The following is a 17,709-nucleotide window of genomic DNA, read 5'->3' as shown; positions in this document are numbered from 1 at the left end:
CAACTCAAATCACATAATGATTCCACATTTCAGTGGAAGTTCAAAGGCACTGTAGGGAATTAAAGATGGTGGGTAGGTGCGAATGGAGCATTGTCCAGATTGCATCACCCTCTGTGTTGCAGTGCTTAGTGTGTTAGACTAAGGCCTGGGAGAGACCAGTATTCAAATCCCTCACTTGACCATGAAACTCACCAGGTGACTCTGGGCCAGTCTGTCTCTCAGCCTAGCTGACCTCACAGTGTTGTTGTTAGGATAAAATGGGGCGATCAAGAACCTTTTAGGTCCTTGGAGAAAAAGGGAGGATATAATTGCAGTAAGAACAACAATGCATCTGCTCTGCTTACATGACAGGTTTCCCGAATACAAAATTGCTGACTATTCCTAATGATAGGGATATGTGTATTCTGAGACCAAAAAAAGAAAATAAAAATTGGCACCCAACCAATTCAAATTCTGCACCAACAAAAACTGAATGATGCATATGCCATTTTGCATAATTTATTCTAGTTTTACCAGTCTGGGGGAAGAGGGACACACTAAAAGCACCCACCAGAAATATTACTCAGTCACATCTCTGTCTACAGACATTTCAGTAAATATTTGAAGAAGGTAGAGATTCTCAGGATAAATTCTGTCCACCACTGCAGGCAACAACTGTGGGTAGCTTATGGGTACTTCCAGGTAGGAGCTCAATATTGTAAATGGATTGTTCTCAACAAGTTTTTTTATTTATTTAAACTTACCGAATTTTTTTTTAAAAAATAATAATACTGGTGATTAAATGGTGCTTGTGTGTAGAAAATGGGCTGGCATTTTTATGACAACATCATGTAGAGGCTGCAAAAAATAACGCCCATCCACAATAACGCCCACCTTGAAACACTTTATACATGAAAAATCAGCTTCACCACTGTATGCAAGCTTCAGGCAGTTATGCAAACTCAGCTTTACCCTTTGCCTCTTTGCTATCTCTTTTCTTTTGCCATTTCTTTTCCACTTAAGCAAACATAGCAGAATTTTATTATGCCTACTTAGAATAATTAATTGCTGCTTCTGAATAACTGAGCTACAAACAGGTTTTGATTAGATTTAGTGTTAGGCTGTGCTTGTTCAAAAAGGTAGAGATGCCACTTTCAGTAAACAAAAAGCTGATTATTCCTAAAGCATAAAGAACAGCAGTAAGTAGCATGAGGCACTGACACAGTTTCAGTGTTTCAGTGCTGTCTGGAGTCAGCAGCATAAGTTATCCTGTTCAAGCAGGTACTTAGGCTCTGCTTTTAAATAGCTATTTATATTTATTTATTTATATTTTTTTATTATTATACCACCCTATACCCGCAGGTCTCAGGGTGGTTCACAGAATAACATCAGAATATAAAACCACAAAATATATAATCAAAATAAAAACAACAACAACCCAATAACCCCCCCAACACATTTTAAGCCATTTTCCTTATTGGATGCCAGTACTATGACTTAATCACACAGTTCTGAATTAGAAATGTACACCATTTGCTTTTTAAGCAGAGCTGAATATCTGTTTCAAGCACATATTTAAAGCTCTGGACCTAGTAAAACTTCCTGTGCAAGAAAAGGGGTGGGGGAGTTTGTCAGTCCTAGAATCAGATTCAGTAGAACAGATAAGGATCAAAAGGAAACTACTCTGCCCTCCCCACCTACCAATCAGATCACAGGTCACAGCACTGCCAAAAGAAAAACATGAATCTGCGGCACAGATCCTTTGGGATTCTCTTTATTTTAACAAGGGATCCCTTCAAAATCATCATCAGATCATGTCACCTCTGCAACCACAGTGAATTGATGGAGGATTTGTTTTGTAGAGAGAGAGGTTTGGAAGAAAGATTCTTTATCTCTCATAGCAGAGTTAAACACAATGGTAATTGCTTCAAGCACACTAAGATTTTACATCTGCTCTCATCCACCTTTAAACAAATGTTCCCCATGAAAATACTTAAGCTAGAATAAATCACAGACACTTGGCTTTGCAAACAGGTGAATATTTTACTCACACAGAGGTTACCGCAAACAAGTCTCAATCCATTGGCAGTAAAGCAAAGAAAAATGGTTTCAAACTACTTAAAAAGAAAAGGACTTGCTTTCCTTACAAAAAAGGATAGTGCAACCTTGGTTAGCAAAGTGGCAGCCTGTAAAAATCTCCCTTTTTGAGAGATTCAGTTCACTTGGTTTTTTCATGCGGTTGGGAGCTACAGTCACATGGCTTCTTGTTTATTCGGGAAAGCAGGAAGAGAAAGAAAAAGAAAATGGGAAGGAGAAAAAAATAGGGAGCCTACTAAGCTCCAGCCTCACTGGGACCCTCAAGTTAACCGTTTCATGCATGCAAATGTGGGTCACTAACTGTGTATTACAACAATTTCCCTTCTCTGACAAGTGCATGCATACATGCAAAGAACTTACAAAAATACAGCATGTCAAGAACCCCCTGAGAGTCCCATCTTGACCTGAAGGTTCTTGAAGCTGTCTCTAGGTAGAGGTATGGTCAGTGTCTGTATAAAAATCATAAAGGTCCATGTCTTGAATCCACTTTTCTGTGCCACGATGATGTTCCACGTGATCAGTGATTTTTACTGTGTAGTGTATAGACATCAAAAGAAGCTTTTATTTGATCACACACACACACACACACACGGAAATCCTATGGGAAAAAGCCATGTAAATTCATGATTATCTGCTTTTATTTATGAGATCCAACCTTTACCTTCATTTTGCATGCCTAAGGGATTTTTATCAAAATTCTCTTTGAGTATGAATTAAAAAACCCTTAAAAATAAATAAATCTGCAGGCATCTATAAGAAAACATTCTACAAGAATAAATTATAGTGGCACACCAGGTGATATACAAAGAATAAGATGAAAACATACTGTATTAAATAGCTTGTAGTTGCTGATCTGGAAATTTCATTCAGGTAATGATCATTCAGGTATGAAGAAAGAAAGAGAGACTATTTTGAAGCAGTGTTAAATTTCATTATGAAAAGATGCAACTTACAAAACACTGTGGATAGGGTCCAAAGTACTCAACAGCATGATGGCCACAGCAGGAGTTTGCTTGCAAATAAATGTTGCCAGAACAATTATTAACTCAATTAAAGGCAATTGAGTTAAGGCAGAAATGCATCAAGAATAATCTGCTCAAATATTTTTTCTCTCTAATTACTGCTGCTTCTTAAACTTATCTTTCAAGGAAAGGGGCAAAGACATAAGGAAATATTACACATATGGCCTAGAGGCCTCGTCAGTGCTGTTTGGCAATTCTGCAGAGCCTTTGCACTTGACCGGAGGGTCTCCTGAAGTTGTCCACAGTGCATGTCACTCTAAACCTACCGGAAATCCCTGAAGTCAGTCTTTGCATGTTTCTCTGGCCCTTGTCTGCTTTCTTTTGCTATGTAAACTCCCTGAAATGACCTCTTGCAGAAGTTATCTTAGGAAAGCACTACAGCCCAATGGCCTATCCAGGTGTTTGCAGAACTGTAAACTTAAAGAACAGTGGGGCTCTCTCTGGATAGAGCAGCTGGGACTCTGAAAGAGCAGGCAAGGGAGTTTTTTTTTGTTTTGGCTGCTTCTTGAACTGCTGAGCTGAGAGCCCAGCAAAAAGAGTGTTGACCAATGTACTAAGAGGTCTTGATTTCCAGGGAGAGAGATATTTTGGCAGGCAGCATTTTCTCACATCCCTAGAGAGCTAATTAATTTTATTTGCAGAAATGTCCATACCACCAACATTAAGAACAAATATGGTGGCCGGCAGCAGAAGATCAACAATAAAGTTGCATTAATGAAATCACAGAGGAAACCTCTTTGCTGTAGAGCAGGATCAGAGGGCTTGCATCTGATGGTGGGTCTCAAAAAACAGATTAGGAAGCTGTTGGCATGCTGCCCACCCTGCGGCACAGCATCCTCTCTGACTGAGGTAGTTTCAAGCTTGGTGTTGGAGGAACCCTACATGATTATGCTGTGTGACTCCAACATCCATGCCAAGGCTGTTCTTGAACTATCTCAGGATTTCATGGCCTCCATGGTCACCACGGGACTGTCTCAGGTTGTTATCAGCCTGACACACAGAGCAGGAGATATCTTTGGTTTTTGCTCCCAGTGGAGTGAGTAGTCTGTAACCAAAAGGCTGGCTAGCTGCAGCATCCCACTGTCATGGTCACACCAGTTTCTGGTTCAGTCTGGGCTTATGGCAGCTATGCCCCTTGGCACAGGTGGGTGACTCACTAAGATAGTCCATCCCCAGAGACTGGTGGATCCTGATGGAGACTTTCCAGAAGAGAAAAGGCAAGGCTGTTGTCTTGTTGGGGAATGATGAGGGCTGTTGACATTATCGCTCTTTAGTTCCCCCTCCGGTGCTGCAGAGCCCATAAAGCTCCCTGGTATTTTAGTGAGCTGTGGGTAATGAAGAATCTTGGAGTACTGGGGTTTTTGATCCCACTCTGAAACTGACCGAGCACGAAGCAGATGATACCATGCAGCAACAAAAGCAGTGAAGAAGTTCTAATATGCTGCTTCTCAAGCATCCAGCAGAGCTTTTCTGGACTTTCTTGGTCTCCCCAGAGCTCTGGAGGCCTCCTGTGACCATCTGGCCCACCATTTTGAGGACAAAGCCGCTCGGCTCTGTGGTGATTTAGATACTGCCATTACTGTTGCAGTCTGGTTGACTCTACTCAGCAGTTTTATGCAGATGTTAAACAGCATGGGTGATAAGATCAAGTAAGTGAGTATAAAATCCCAAGTTTGCTATAGTAGTGGGTGCATATTACTTTAAATTCAGGTAAGTCAGCTAAAAAGGATGTGTACTGCACTTTAGGAAACAAATACAGTGGTACTATTTCAACGAAAGTTTGATTAAGCTACAGCCAAATCCGCATGAACAAAATTTTAACAATGTTAGGGAGGTTGGTTTTGTTTTTTGTGCAGAAGTGGTAAAAAATATTCAGGAATTATTTTCAATGTTAAGGTAAAATTATGCTTTATTACATATTTTCTCTGGATGATCTTAATTAAAAATGTATTTTTGTTTTGTTTTTCACACTCCGAAGAGAACAAAGCCTCACCAGCTCAAAATGAACTGGAAGGTTATGTTAGTCTTAAGCAGGCTCTCAAACAGTTACTGGAAAAATAAGGAGCAATATACCGTATTTTTCACTCTATAACACACACCAGACCATAACACGCACGTAGTTTTTAGAGGAGGAAAACAAGAAAAAAATATTCTAAACGAAATAGTGGATATATGATTTTTGTGGTTCATGCTGTGGCCACAGACATGTGATCTGACAGTGAGTTTGGAGTAGCCCAATGCAAAAATCCTGAGGATCCATGTGGATCCATGCTTTGTAACCATGGAGGAGGGAAGGAAGGGGAACCATGGATCCTCTGCTCACGACTGCAGCAGATCCCCCTGCCATCCGTAGGCATTCGCTCCATAACACGCACAGACATTTCCCCTTACTTTCTAGGAGGAAAAAAGTGAGTGTTATGGTGCAAAAAATACGGTAGTTATCCAAAACCAATGGACTTAACCATTACTTAAATGCCTTCCAGACATTTGTGGTTGCCCTCCTGCCACTGGCTTCACTGCAGCTTATCTGGACAGAACAGGGCTGGTCCTGTGTGGGCACCAGATTTGGAGTGGCAATCCAAATAAGCTGCAGCTGCGATTCATGTGCCAGGAAGGTGGTTCTGCTGCTCCACCCAGCAACACTGGCCACCCCTACTTCAAGAAATACAGATTCAATTACTGCTCTGGTCATTTCTGAGGAAAAGACCGTCTGTTTTATGATGATTGCTAGGAGGCTTGGCTGTGTAGACCTTGGTCTGCCAGGCACTTTGCTGCTCTAAACCAAGAAAGCAGATTAGAGTTACAGGTGGCGACCATTTTAGGTGCATTCAGTAGATGCGCAATCACTAACACACAAGTCCTTTTGGACCCAGAAGGCAGAATGGGGGTGGGGCAGAACAGGGCGGGGAGGTGTGCTTACAGTATATGCACTCCAACACATATGGGGGGCAGGAAAGGAACCACCATGTGAAATGGCTGTGACCTTTACTTAGCACAGATTTAGTTATGTCTTAACTGTTTCAGATCCCGAGTAGGTACTCTTTGGAAGTTGAATGCAGGTCTAAGAGACTATGAATATTCTTCCATGTTTTACATGTTTTAAATACAGTATTGATGTGCCTCTGAATATCAGCTGCTAGAGAGCAGAAGCAGGGAGAGTGCTGTTGTGCTTTTAAAAAAGGTAATGGACCCCTGACAGTTAAGTCCAGTCATGAACGACTCTGGGGTTGCGGCACTCATCTTGCTTTACTGGCCGAGGGAACCAACGTTTGTCCACACAGTCATGTGGCCAGCATGACTAAGCCGCTTCTGGCGAAACCAGAGCAGCGCACGGAAACACTGTTTACCTTCCCGCCGGAGCGGTATGTATTTACCTACTTGCACTTGTGTGCTTTCAAACTGCTAAGTTGGCAGGAGCTGGGACTGAGCAATGGGAGCTCACCCCATCATGGGGATTTAAACCGCGACCTTCCGATTGACAAGCCCTAGGCTCAGTGGTGTAGACCACAACACCACTCTCATCCCGTTGTGCTTTTAAACATATCTAATTATGTTAGTTTATCACTGATGTGTCTGCTGCCCTGGGCTCCTTTTGGAGGAAGGCAGAGAGACAAATTTATACTGAGTTTTGAAAATATAAAATACACATAAAGATGCAAAATGACCATTTCACTTCAGTTCACATTCTTTGCTTGTTTGAATCACCTCCTTCATTTCCAACTTCTTAATTATATTTGTGTCATTTACAAAAACACTCCCATCCAGAAAGAAGCTTGTGAGGCAGACAGCTGAAAAGAAGATCCCTCATTCATAGATCTTCAGCTAACTCTCTAAACAACTGTGGTGCTAAATTTTCAGATACTGCTGCCTGCCATCCTCTTCCAATCCAGCCATGAACTGGTTACCCTGATAATCTTTCCCAGTGCTTTGCAACTATTATTCTCACAGCTGCAAGCATGAAAATTATTAACTCCTGATTTACCTGGTTGATCTCCCAGTAATGGCAGATGGGAGTTCTTTCAGCTGAAAGAGCCCCAGTGCAGTGAAGCAAGGGGAGACCGCAAGAGTGACACGGTCCCCCGAAAGAAACCTCAGATTGGGCATTCTGAGGACCTGGTGATCCGGTAGGTGCCTTTTGGTGACTCCCCCACTCCCCGGTAAGCTTGTAAGAGCCCTGAGAGTGAGTGGGGTCGGAGACACGGCACATTGGAAATGACTGCTTCCATCACAGTGCGAAGCTCCGAGTCTGGCGATCGTGAGCGGCCAATTCCTTTTAAAAAAAGGACTTAAAATTTGGAACTGTAAGTAAAGGATAAAGTTCAAATTTGACCAAGATTGGAAGAGAAAAGGGATTTAAAAATGGAGGTTGATCCCTTTTGTTGAATTAAAGTAGAGTCGGTAAATGAGGACCGAAGCCTCAAGAATAAAAAGACTCTTTGAAAGTTTGCAAGCTCAATATAATGCCCCCCTTCTGCAGGGGGAAGGGGGAAAAACTATTTTAAATTTTAAACCCTGCGAGACTGTGAATTACTGTAAAGAAGTTCATTCTGCAGCGGACCTCCTGGTAGGGAAAGGCTAGACTCCATTGTGACATCACAATGGAAGAGGAAACATTCGACTTTCGTTTCCATTGATTCTATTTGTATTCTGCTGCTGTTTGGACTCATTTTAAAGTAGCTAAATAAGTATCTGTTACTGTTGCTAAAATCCAAGGGATTTGAATTTTCCCCCTTATTTTTACAGCCTGTCTTTTTACAATAAGGAACAGGAGGGCTGCTGGCTGGCTGCCTGGACTGGCATCTGTGGTGGTGGGAATCTGTTTTTCTCTCTCACTCCACTAAGCTGTGAGACTGACCTTGAAATTCCTGAGCAATGATGTGTGCTGAAAAAGCAGAAAATGGAGTGGCTCTAAACGTGCCTTTGAGGAATCGGTAATGCTTTTATTGAATGAAATTACAGACAAAGGGCTTGTCATTAGTGGTGGGAGGAAAAAATCCTTAAATAAGAGACACGGGGGAATGATTAATGGACTTCAATGTCTGTACGCTAATGCACAAGGCATGGGAAATAAACAAGATGAGCTTGAGCTCTTGGTACAGCAAACTAAATATGACATAATAGGCATCACTGAAACCTGGTGGGATAAGTCCCACGATTGGAATGTGATAATGGAGGGATACAATCTATTTCAGAGAAACAGACCAGACAAGAAAGGAGGAGGAGTGGCGTTATATGTCAGGGATGTATATACCTGTGAAGAGATCCAAGATTTAGAACCTCAAAGCCAAAGTGAGAGCATTTGGGTCAAAATTAAGGGAGAGAAGAATAACAGAGACCTCATTGTGGGAGTTTACTATAGATCCCCAAGCCAAACGGAGGACATAGATGATGCCTTCCTGGAACAGATGGCCAAGCATGCAAAAGGAAGGGAGATAGTAGTAATGGGGGACTTCAATTACCCAGATATTTGTTGGATGTCAAACTCAGCCAAGAGCATAAGGTCAGACAGATTCCTCACTGGCCTTGCAGACAACTTCATTGTCCAGAAAGTGGGAGAAGCAACAAGAGGAACAGTCATTTTAGATCTGGTCCTAACCAATGCTGATGACCTGGTTAGTGGGGTAGAAGTGGAAGGATCATTAGGCGCGAGTGATCATGCTCTTCTGAAGTTTACTATACAGCGGAAAGGAGCAGCCAAGCATACTAGGACTCAATTTCTTGACTTTAAGAAAGCCGACTTCATAAAACTTAGGGAAGTGCTGGGTGAGATCCCATGGACAGTAATACTAAAAGGAAAGGGAGTTCATGATGGCTGGGAGTTTGTTAAGAGGGAGATAGTAAAAGCACAACGTCAGGCAATACCAATGAGATGGAAACATGGAAGGTGCCTAAAGAAGCCAGGGTGGCTATCTAAAGAACTTTTAACTAAGATTAAAAAAGGATGTGTACAAAAAATGGAAAAGGGGGGAAACCACCAAAGAGGAATTCAAACAAATAGCCAGCACGTGTAGAAACAAAGTCAGAAAAGCTAAAGCACAGAATGAACTCAGGCTTGATAGAGAGGTTAAAAGCAACAAAAAAGGCTTTTATGGGTATGTTTGTAGCAAAAGGAAGAACAAAGAAACAATGGGGTCACTCAGAGGAGAAGATGGTGAAATGCAAACAGGGGACACAGAAAGGGCTGAACTCCTCAATGCCTTCTTTGCCTCAGTCTTCTCTGATAAAGAGAACAATGCCCGACCTGAAGAATTTGGAGCAAATGATTCAGCAGAGGAAACACAGCCCAGAATAACTAAGGAGATAGTACAAGAATACTTGGCTAGTTTAGATGTATTCAAGTCTCCAGGGCCAGATGAACTGCATCCAAGAGTATTAAAAGAACTGGCAGATGTGATCTCAGAACCACTGGCAGTCATCTTTGAGAATTCCTGGAGAACAGGCGAAGTCCCGGCAGACTGGAGGAGGGCAAATGTTGTCCCTATTTTCAAAAAGAGAGGACCCAAATAATTACCGCCCAGTCAGTCTGACATCAAGACCAGGGAAGATTCTGGAGCAGATCATTAAGCAAACAGTCTGTGAGCACCTAGAAAGGAATGCTGTGATCACCAATAGTCAGCATGGATTTCTGAAAAATAAGTCATGTCAGACTAACCTGATCTCGTTTTTTGACAGAATTACAAGCCTGGTAGATGAAGGGAATGCAGTGGATGTAGCCTACCTTGATTTCAGCAAGGCATTTGACAAGGTGCCCCATGATATTCTTGTAAAGAAGCTGGTAAAATGCGGTCTTGACTATGCTACCACTCAGTGGATTTGTAACTGGCTGACTGACCGAACCCAAAGGGTGCTCATCAATGGTTCCTCTTCATCCTGGAGAAGAGTGACTAGTGGGGTGCCACAGGGTTCTGTCTTGGGCCCGGTATTATTCAATGACTTGGATGATGTACTCAAGGGCATCCTGATCAAATTTGCAGATGACACCAAACTGGGAGGGGTGGCTAACACCCCAGAGGACAGGATCACACTTCAAAACGACCTTGACAGATTAGAGAACTGGGCCAAAACAAACAAGATGAATTTTAACAGGGAGAAATGTAAAGTATTGCACTTGGGCAAAAAAAATGAGAGGCACAAATACAAGATGGGGGACACCTGGCTTGAGAGCAGTACATGTGAAAAGGATCTAGGAGTCTTGGTTGACCACAAACTTGACATGAGCCAACAGTGTGACGCGGCAGCTAAAAAAGCCAATGCAATTCTGGGCTGCATCAATAGGAGTATAGCATCTAGATCAAGGGAAGTAATAGTGCCACTGTATTCTGTTCTGGTCAGACCTCACCTGGAGTACTGTATCCAGTTCTGGGCACCACAATTCAAGAAGGACACTGACAAATTGGAACGTGTCCAGAGGAGGGCAACCAAAATGGTCAAAGGCCTGGAAACGATGCCTTATGAGAAACGGCTAAGGGAGCTGGGCATGTTTAGACTGGAGAAGAGGAGGTTAAAGGGTGATATGATAGCCATGTTCAAATATATAAAAGGATGTCATATAGAGGAGGGAGAAAGGTTGTTTTCTGCTGCTCCAGAGAAGCGGACACGGAGCAATGGATCCAAACTACAAGAAAGAAGATTCCACCTAAACATTAGGAAGAACTTCCTGACAGTAAGAACTGTTTGACAGTGGATTTTGCTGCCAAGGAGTGTGGTGGAGTCTCCTTCTTTGGAGGTCTTTAAGCAGAGGCTTGACAACCATATGTCAGGAGTGCTCTGATGGTGTTTCCTGCTTGGCAGGGGGTTGGACTCGATGGCCCTTGTGGTCTATTCCAACTCTATGATTCTATGACAACACAAATCGTAGTACAGAAGGTATTGAAAGACTGGATAAAAAGTTTCAAGATTTAAGTGCTGAATTGAAAGAGGTGAAGACTGAGATTACATCACATGAAACAAGGTTGGCACAGCTTGAGACAGAGTGTCGGATTTGGAAAGATTACAATATGAAAATGAAAATTCGATTGCATTTCTTCAAATGAAGGAAAGGGAATCTCATCTAAGATTGAGAGGGGTCCCTCAATTGCAAGAAGAGCAACTTAAGGAGTGTTTGACAGACCAATTTGTGGCGTGGTGAGATCTGAAAAAGGAAGAAGTTGAAAAAGGAAGAATATTTGGCCCCAAAAAGGGTTCAAAAATAACTTACGACTGCATAGTGGTCTTTAATACCAAGGCACAAAGAGATACCATTTTGGGAATGCATTATAAAAAAGGTTTAAAAATTCAGGAGAAACCGATCATTCTTTTTAAAGAAATTCCTAGACACTTCTTGAACCTGAGATCCAATTTCACAGAATTGGCAAACGTCTTGGGGAGGAAAATATTTTTTTCAGGTGGGAATTTCCAGGACTCTCCTTTAAATTTGGAGGAAGAAAGCAAAGAATTAAGACTGTTAGAGATAAGGACAGATTTCTGCAAAAGTATGCGGTGGAACTTGGACTGGAAAGCCTGCAGCTGCCAGGGGCAGGAGCGGCGACCCCTTAATTTAACATCATGGCTTTGAGAATTTATTTTTGGAATGTTAATGGCTTAAATTCTCCCAGGTTTACCATGTTTTGGAAAAGCAGAATTTGGATGTAATTTGTTTACAGGAAACACACACTAGACTACATAGAAAAAAAATTATCAAATAAAAAACTTGGTCAAGAAGTTATTTCTTCAGATAAAGTGAAAAAAAGAGGAGTGGTTTTTTAAGTCAAAGAAAAATGGAATCCAAAACTGATCTTCAAAGATGAGGAGGGAAGATACATTGAGTGGAAATTACAGCACAAGGCGATAAATATTTGTTACTGGGAATCTGTATGATGGCAAATCAGAATTCTTTAAGAACTTGGAAACAAGTCTTTTGGAACACTTGGATTACAAATTAATTTTAATGGGAGATTTGAATGGAGTGGCATCTACTTTAATGGACAGAACACAGAGACAGAAAATACTGAATGCTGGCAGATTACCTAAGACTTTCTTTGAAATAACTGATAAATTCGTCCTGTCAGACATATGGAGAGTTAGGAATCCAACTGAAAAAGACTTCACTTTTTTTTAGGTGCAAACCATTCATTCTTGAAAATCGATTATTTATGGATATCCAGAGACTTGGTTCCTAAAGTATCAAAAATGGAAATTTGCCCTAAAACCTGCTCAGATCATAATGCAGCTTTTATGGAATTGAAAACGTCCCTACAGGTTTCTTTCAGATGGAGAATGAATGATGATTTGTTGAGGAGTACCCAAATTGTAAATAAAGCCCCCAAAGCCCTAAAAGACTATTTTGAAATCAATATGAACCAGGGAATGGAAACAAGGGTAATGAGAGGATTTCTCATTCAACAAAATTCAGTTAGGAGAAGGATACAGAATGAGAAAAAAGATTAAATTTTAGAACAACTAAAAGATAAAGAGAAGAGGCAACCCGAAGAATTTGCAAACACAAAAGGAAATTAAAGCCTTACAGCCTCAGTACTCACAGATTATTAACCAAGAAATAGAATGGAAATTAAGGAGGACGAGACAAAGGAACTTTGAATTTGCAAATAAATGTGGGAAACTTTTAGCTTGGCAATAAAAAAGAGGCAAAAACAAAGTACTATTACAAGTATCATAACAGAAGGGAAGTCTGTGGAGAACCCTGTGGACACAAGAAGATGTATTACAAACAACTGTATAAAAAAAAGAAAGAAGATCACGCTAAAATTGAGCAATTTATTAGAACTAACGGTTTGCAGAAGATTCCCGAGGGTAAAAATATCCTACTAAATGACCTAATTACAAGACAGGAAGTGGAATACGCAATAAACTCAAGGCAACTTGGCAAGGCCCTGGGACCAGATGGTCTATCAGCAAAATATTACAAGATACTGAAAGACTGGCTTATTCAACCACTGTTAGAAGTTTGCAATAAAATTATAGGAGGGGGCAGACCACCTCAAACCTGGAAGGAAGCCTATATTACTCTGATTCCAAAACAAGATCAAGATAGATCCAATGTCAATAATTACAGACCAATCTCCCTACTTAGTGTGGATTATAATTTTTTTGGAAATATACTGGCCAACAGGCTAAAGAAGTTTATGTCGGAATATATCCATAAGGACCAGGCAGGGTTTCTGCCTGGAAGACATATGAAAGATAATATTAGGAACATTGTAGACGTTTTGGAAAAGTTGGAAGCAAGAAAGAACTGTAAAGCAATGTTAATGTAGAGAAAGCCTTTGACAATGTATCCTGGAGTTTCATGTCACATAACTTAGAAAGTATGGGGGTTGGTCAAGAGTTTTTAAATGGGATTAATGTGATCTATCATGAACAAAGAGCTAAAATTATAGTAAATAATGTGGTATCAGAGGAAATTAGAATTGAGAAGGGAACCAGGCAAGGGTGCCCATTTTTCCCTCTGCTGTTTATTTTAGTCCTTGAGGTCTTGTTAAGTATGATAAGAAAAGATGAACAAATTAAAGGTATTGTAGTAGGATCTAAACAGTATAAGTTAAAAGCCTGATGACTTAGTATTGACATTACAGGATCCAGACTCCAGTGCAGTAAAAGCACTGGAGATGATACAGGAATTCAGACAGGTGGCGGGATTTAAGTTAAACAAGAGCAAAACCGAAGTTTTAGAGAAAAATCTGGGCAATGAGGAAAGAAAATTACTACAAGAAAAGACGGGCCTAGTCTTTGTGAAAAAAGTTAAATATCTGGGAGTTAATTTGTCGGGGAAAAATTTGAACTTATATAAAGATAACTATGAGAAATTATAGAATGAAATTAAGAGAGATCTGGAGATCTGGTCGAATTTGAAATTGTCATTAATGGGCCGGATTTCAGATGAATGTATTGCCAAAGATGTTATTTTTGTTTCAAGCCCTCCCAATTATTATTATTTTTTAATAATAAATATTTATTAAGAATTTTCCATTTTAATACATTAAAAAACCAAAAAGAAAAAAAGAAAACATATACAATTTACAATCCTTATTTTTCTATAACATATTTCCCTGACTTCCCCACACCTCCCCTTCTTATATTCCAATTCAAATTGTTAATTCAACAAGTTCTTATCCCCAATTTTTAACCTTTTTATATTTAGTTCAATTTAAAAAACCAATTTTACAACATCAAAATTTATACATCAGTGCTCATTCTTAAATCTTAAATCCTTTTTCTAAAGTCGACCCAAATTCCCTTCCACGAATTCCCCACTTTTCATACTAATAACAAAACAGAATAAAAAGAAAAAAACGGATTATAATTATACACCCTTTGGCTCCCCAAACCCCACCCCATCCCCTTTCCCGGTTTCAATCCCCAACAAATGTCCATCAGTCTTAATCTGCTATCAGCCTGGAGATCTCACGTCCGAGGCTCTTAATTCTCTCTCAGTTCCTCTCTGCTGGTTTTTTTTTTTTTTTGATAATCCTTAGTATTAAACACCAAATCTCGGAGACGCTCTGGCCCGATAGGGACAATGTTTCTTCCAGCCAGACTTCCATACTTAAAAGTGGAGCCAAAATCTTGTTTCTTACTCCTTTCAAGTCCAAATGTCCCCAAAGCTCCAACTTTCACCTTAATCAAATTTGTAATCCTTGGGTCTTCAGATCTCCACATAAGGAGATCTCTCCATTCTTCAATCTCCAGCTCAGACCAGATTTTCATCATCAAGTTCTTATTTTCCTTTATAACCATCATGTCAGGCCTCTGGCTCTCCTTTGTCATCTGCAACATTGCATCTCCTCCTTCCTTTTCCTCAGAAACAACATGTATCTCTTTCTCCACACTCTCAAAGTTCTCAAATTTCTCCTCTTGTCCAGCTGCATAAACTTCCTGGATCAAGTCCTTATCAAATTCAATGAATTTGTTTACTGTTAAGTCCAGAGTTGCAACGTTGGTAGCCAAAACATCAATTTGGCCTTGTAACTTTCCCAAGAGAAAAAAAACTGTCCAATTTAGCTTGAATTTTCCCTCCTTCAGTCATTCTTGTAATGTCCCAAAACCCCCTCTAGAGGGATTTTGGTTACTTAGTATTCCTTCCAGTTCAAATCCAAAAATCAGGGTAGTTTGTATCAGTTTTTCCTTGTTTTTGACAAAATATAGCGAAATTGTAACGAATATAACCAGCAGAGACAATAGAAAACCAAGTTCTCTTTTCCCGTCTTGACAGCTAATTTGACAGCTGTCAAACTCTTCAATATCTCTTCAACAGGCTCTCTCGCGGATCACTCCCGGGTCCAGGGGGGGTGGCACTTCAGATCCCAAAATTAGCTCTTATCCTCCAGTAAGATTACTTAAACTGCCAAATTGTGAAATTAATGTCTTTACCCAATAAAAAAGAAAAAATCCTCTCGACTTTGGTTAGCTGGTCCTTGCTTTAGATTATATACAAGACGGGGAGACGGACTTCCTGTTTGTGCCTTCCCCGATCGTGCCTAATTAAAAAATAATAATTTTCCTTTACAAATCCAATTTCCGTACTACTCACGGGTTGTTGCTTTAAAATCCAATTGTTCACAAGAAGAAGTCAGCGCTCTCCGACCATGGCATGCGGCTTCACTCTGCAGGAGAAGCAGTCGACTCTCAGCACCGCGCCACTCACCCCGTCCCCCGTTCCGAAGCCTTTAAAAAGGCTTCTTCGCGGGTTGGGGGGCGCAAATGGTGCCCGCCGAGTCACCAGGTTCACAGGCTGCACCGCCTGTGATTTTTAAGGGTCCCCGCGTCGCCGCAGCGGCTAGACCCAAATCCTGCGGAGCCGATTCCCTCCGGAGCTCGGAGGGAATCCGCCATTAGCCGATGGCGCTAACCCGGAAGTCCCAAGCCCTCCCAATTATTGACAATGTGAAATGCTTTAAAGAATGGCAGAAAGCTTTATCTAGATTTATCTGGCAGGAGGAGAAACCCAGAATTAAATACAAATTACTAATGGATTCAGGAGAAAGAGGGGGATTTTCCCTGCCAGATTTGAAGATCTATTTTGAAGCAGCAGCGCTTTGCTGGATTAAGGAATGGATACAACTAGAGGATACTGATGTCTTAGATTTGGAGGGTATGATAAAGTAAAGGCCCATAATGCTTTTAAAAACCATGTAATTAGGAAATCTCTGTATAATGTGTGGATAAAATATAAAGATCTCTTAGAAAGGAAGACACCCAGATGGCTCTCGCCAGTGGAGGCAAAGGCCCAGAAAAAGTTAAATATGGAAACCAAGTGGTTGAGATATTCAGACCTGCTATTGGAAGACAAAGAAGGTTATAAATTAAAACCATTTGATCAAATTAAAGATAAGATAAATTGGTTACATTATCACCAGATCAATGAATTGTATAAATTAGATAAGAAAAATGGTTTTGCTTCAGAAAAAACTAAGTTGGAAACAGAGTTGTTGGACTCTAAAGTTAAAAATTTGTCTAAAATGTATAATTTATTGTTGGAATGAACAAGGATGAACAAGTTAAATCTGTGATGATAGACTTGGCAAGATATGTGGGACACAACATAATGTTTGAAGACTGGGAAAGATTGTGTTTCCTGCTTGGCAGGGGGTTGGACTCGATGGCTCTTGTGGTCTCTTCCAACTCTATGATTCTATGATTCTATGTGGAAGAAAGGGGTCAGGTTCACTGCATGTACGGTATTAAAGGAAAATATTATGAAAATGATGTATAGATGGTATTTGACCCCTGTAAAATCCCTGTAAAATTAGCAAAGATTTACGACAACAGTGATAATTTATGTTGGAAATGTAAAGAAAAGGAGGGTACTTTTTATCATATGTGGTGGACCTGCCCCAAGGTGAAAGACTTCTGGGAGAAGATTTATAATGAACTGGGGGAAAATGTTGAAATATACATTTATTAAGAAACCAGAGGCCTTTCTTCTTGGAATAACAGGTTTGGAATTGCCCAGAAAAGATGCCAAATTGTTTTTGTATGGCACAACTGCAGCAAGAACCTCGTTAGCTAAGAATTGGAAAACCTAAGAAGTTCCAACAGTGGAGGAATGGCAGATGAAGATGATGGATTTTTCGAAGCTGGCCGACCTGACTGGAAGAGTCCGTGACCAGGAGGAGGAGGAGTACCAGGAGGATTGGAGGAAATTTAAAGATTATTTAGTTAAATGTGTTAAGATAATATAATTGGAAAAGCTTGCAAATATCAGATAGGTTTAGGATTTAATTATGTAATCTTAGGAATGTTTAAAGCTAAAATAGAAAGAAAGAACGATGCAAAGTGATTAAGTTAATTTTATGAGAAAAATGGCTTTGGAAAACTGTTAAAATGATACACACTGAAATTCAACGAGGGGGATTTGAGGAAGTCATTTAACAATGTCACTAAGCTTGGTTTAAATACGATTAAGATTTATGTTTGTCTGTTTGTTTGGTTAATTTTTTTTGGAAAATCAATAATTTTTTTTGGGGGGGGAATAAAATAAAATTATTAACTCCTTATGTAAAATCTGAACCTTAGTAGCTGGAAATAAAGATAACGAAGCCAACTGAAGATAAGGGATTATTACTTGTCCTGTTCGGTATCATATAGTGGAGAATGGCAGCAGGGGAGTCAGGTG

The 17,709-nt window shown here is 40.4% G+C and overlaps 1 protein-coding gene across 9 annotated transcripts in view; it reads right to left on the bottom strand.

Annotated features, from left to right (window-relative positions):
- Positions 1–17,709, bottom strand: part of FAR2 (fatty acyl-CoA reductase 2) — a 142,229-nt gene that overhangs the window by 37,741 nt on the left and 86,779 nt on the right. The window lies entirely within an intron of this gene.

This window comes from Podarcis vaucheri (genome assembly GCF_965113315.1).
Source record: "Podarcis vaucheri genome assembly, chromosome: 5".
NCBI classification, from domain to species: Eukaryota; Metazoa; Chordata; class Lepidosauria; order Squamata; family Lacertidae; genus Podarcis; species Podarcis vaucheri.
The sequence above is the reverse complement of the archived record's forward strand: the minus strand, read 5'-3'. Positions and strand labels throughout refer to the sequence as shown.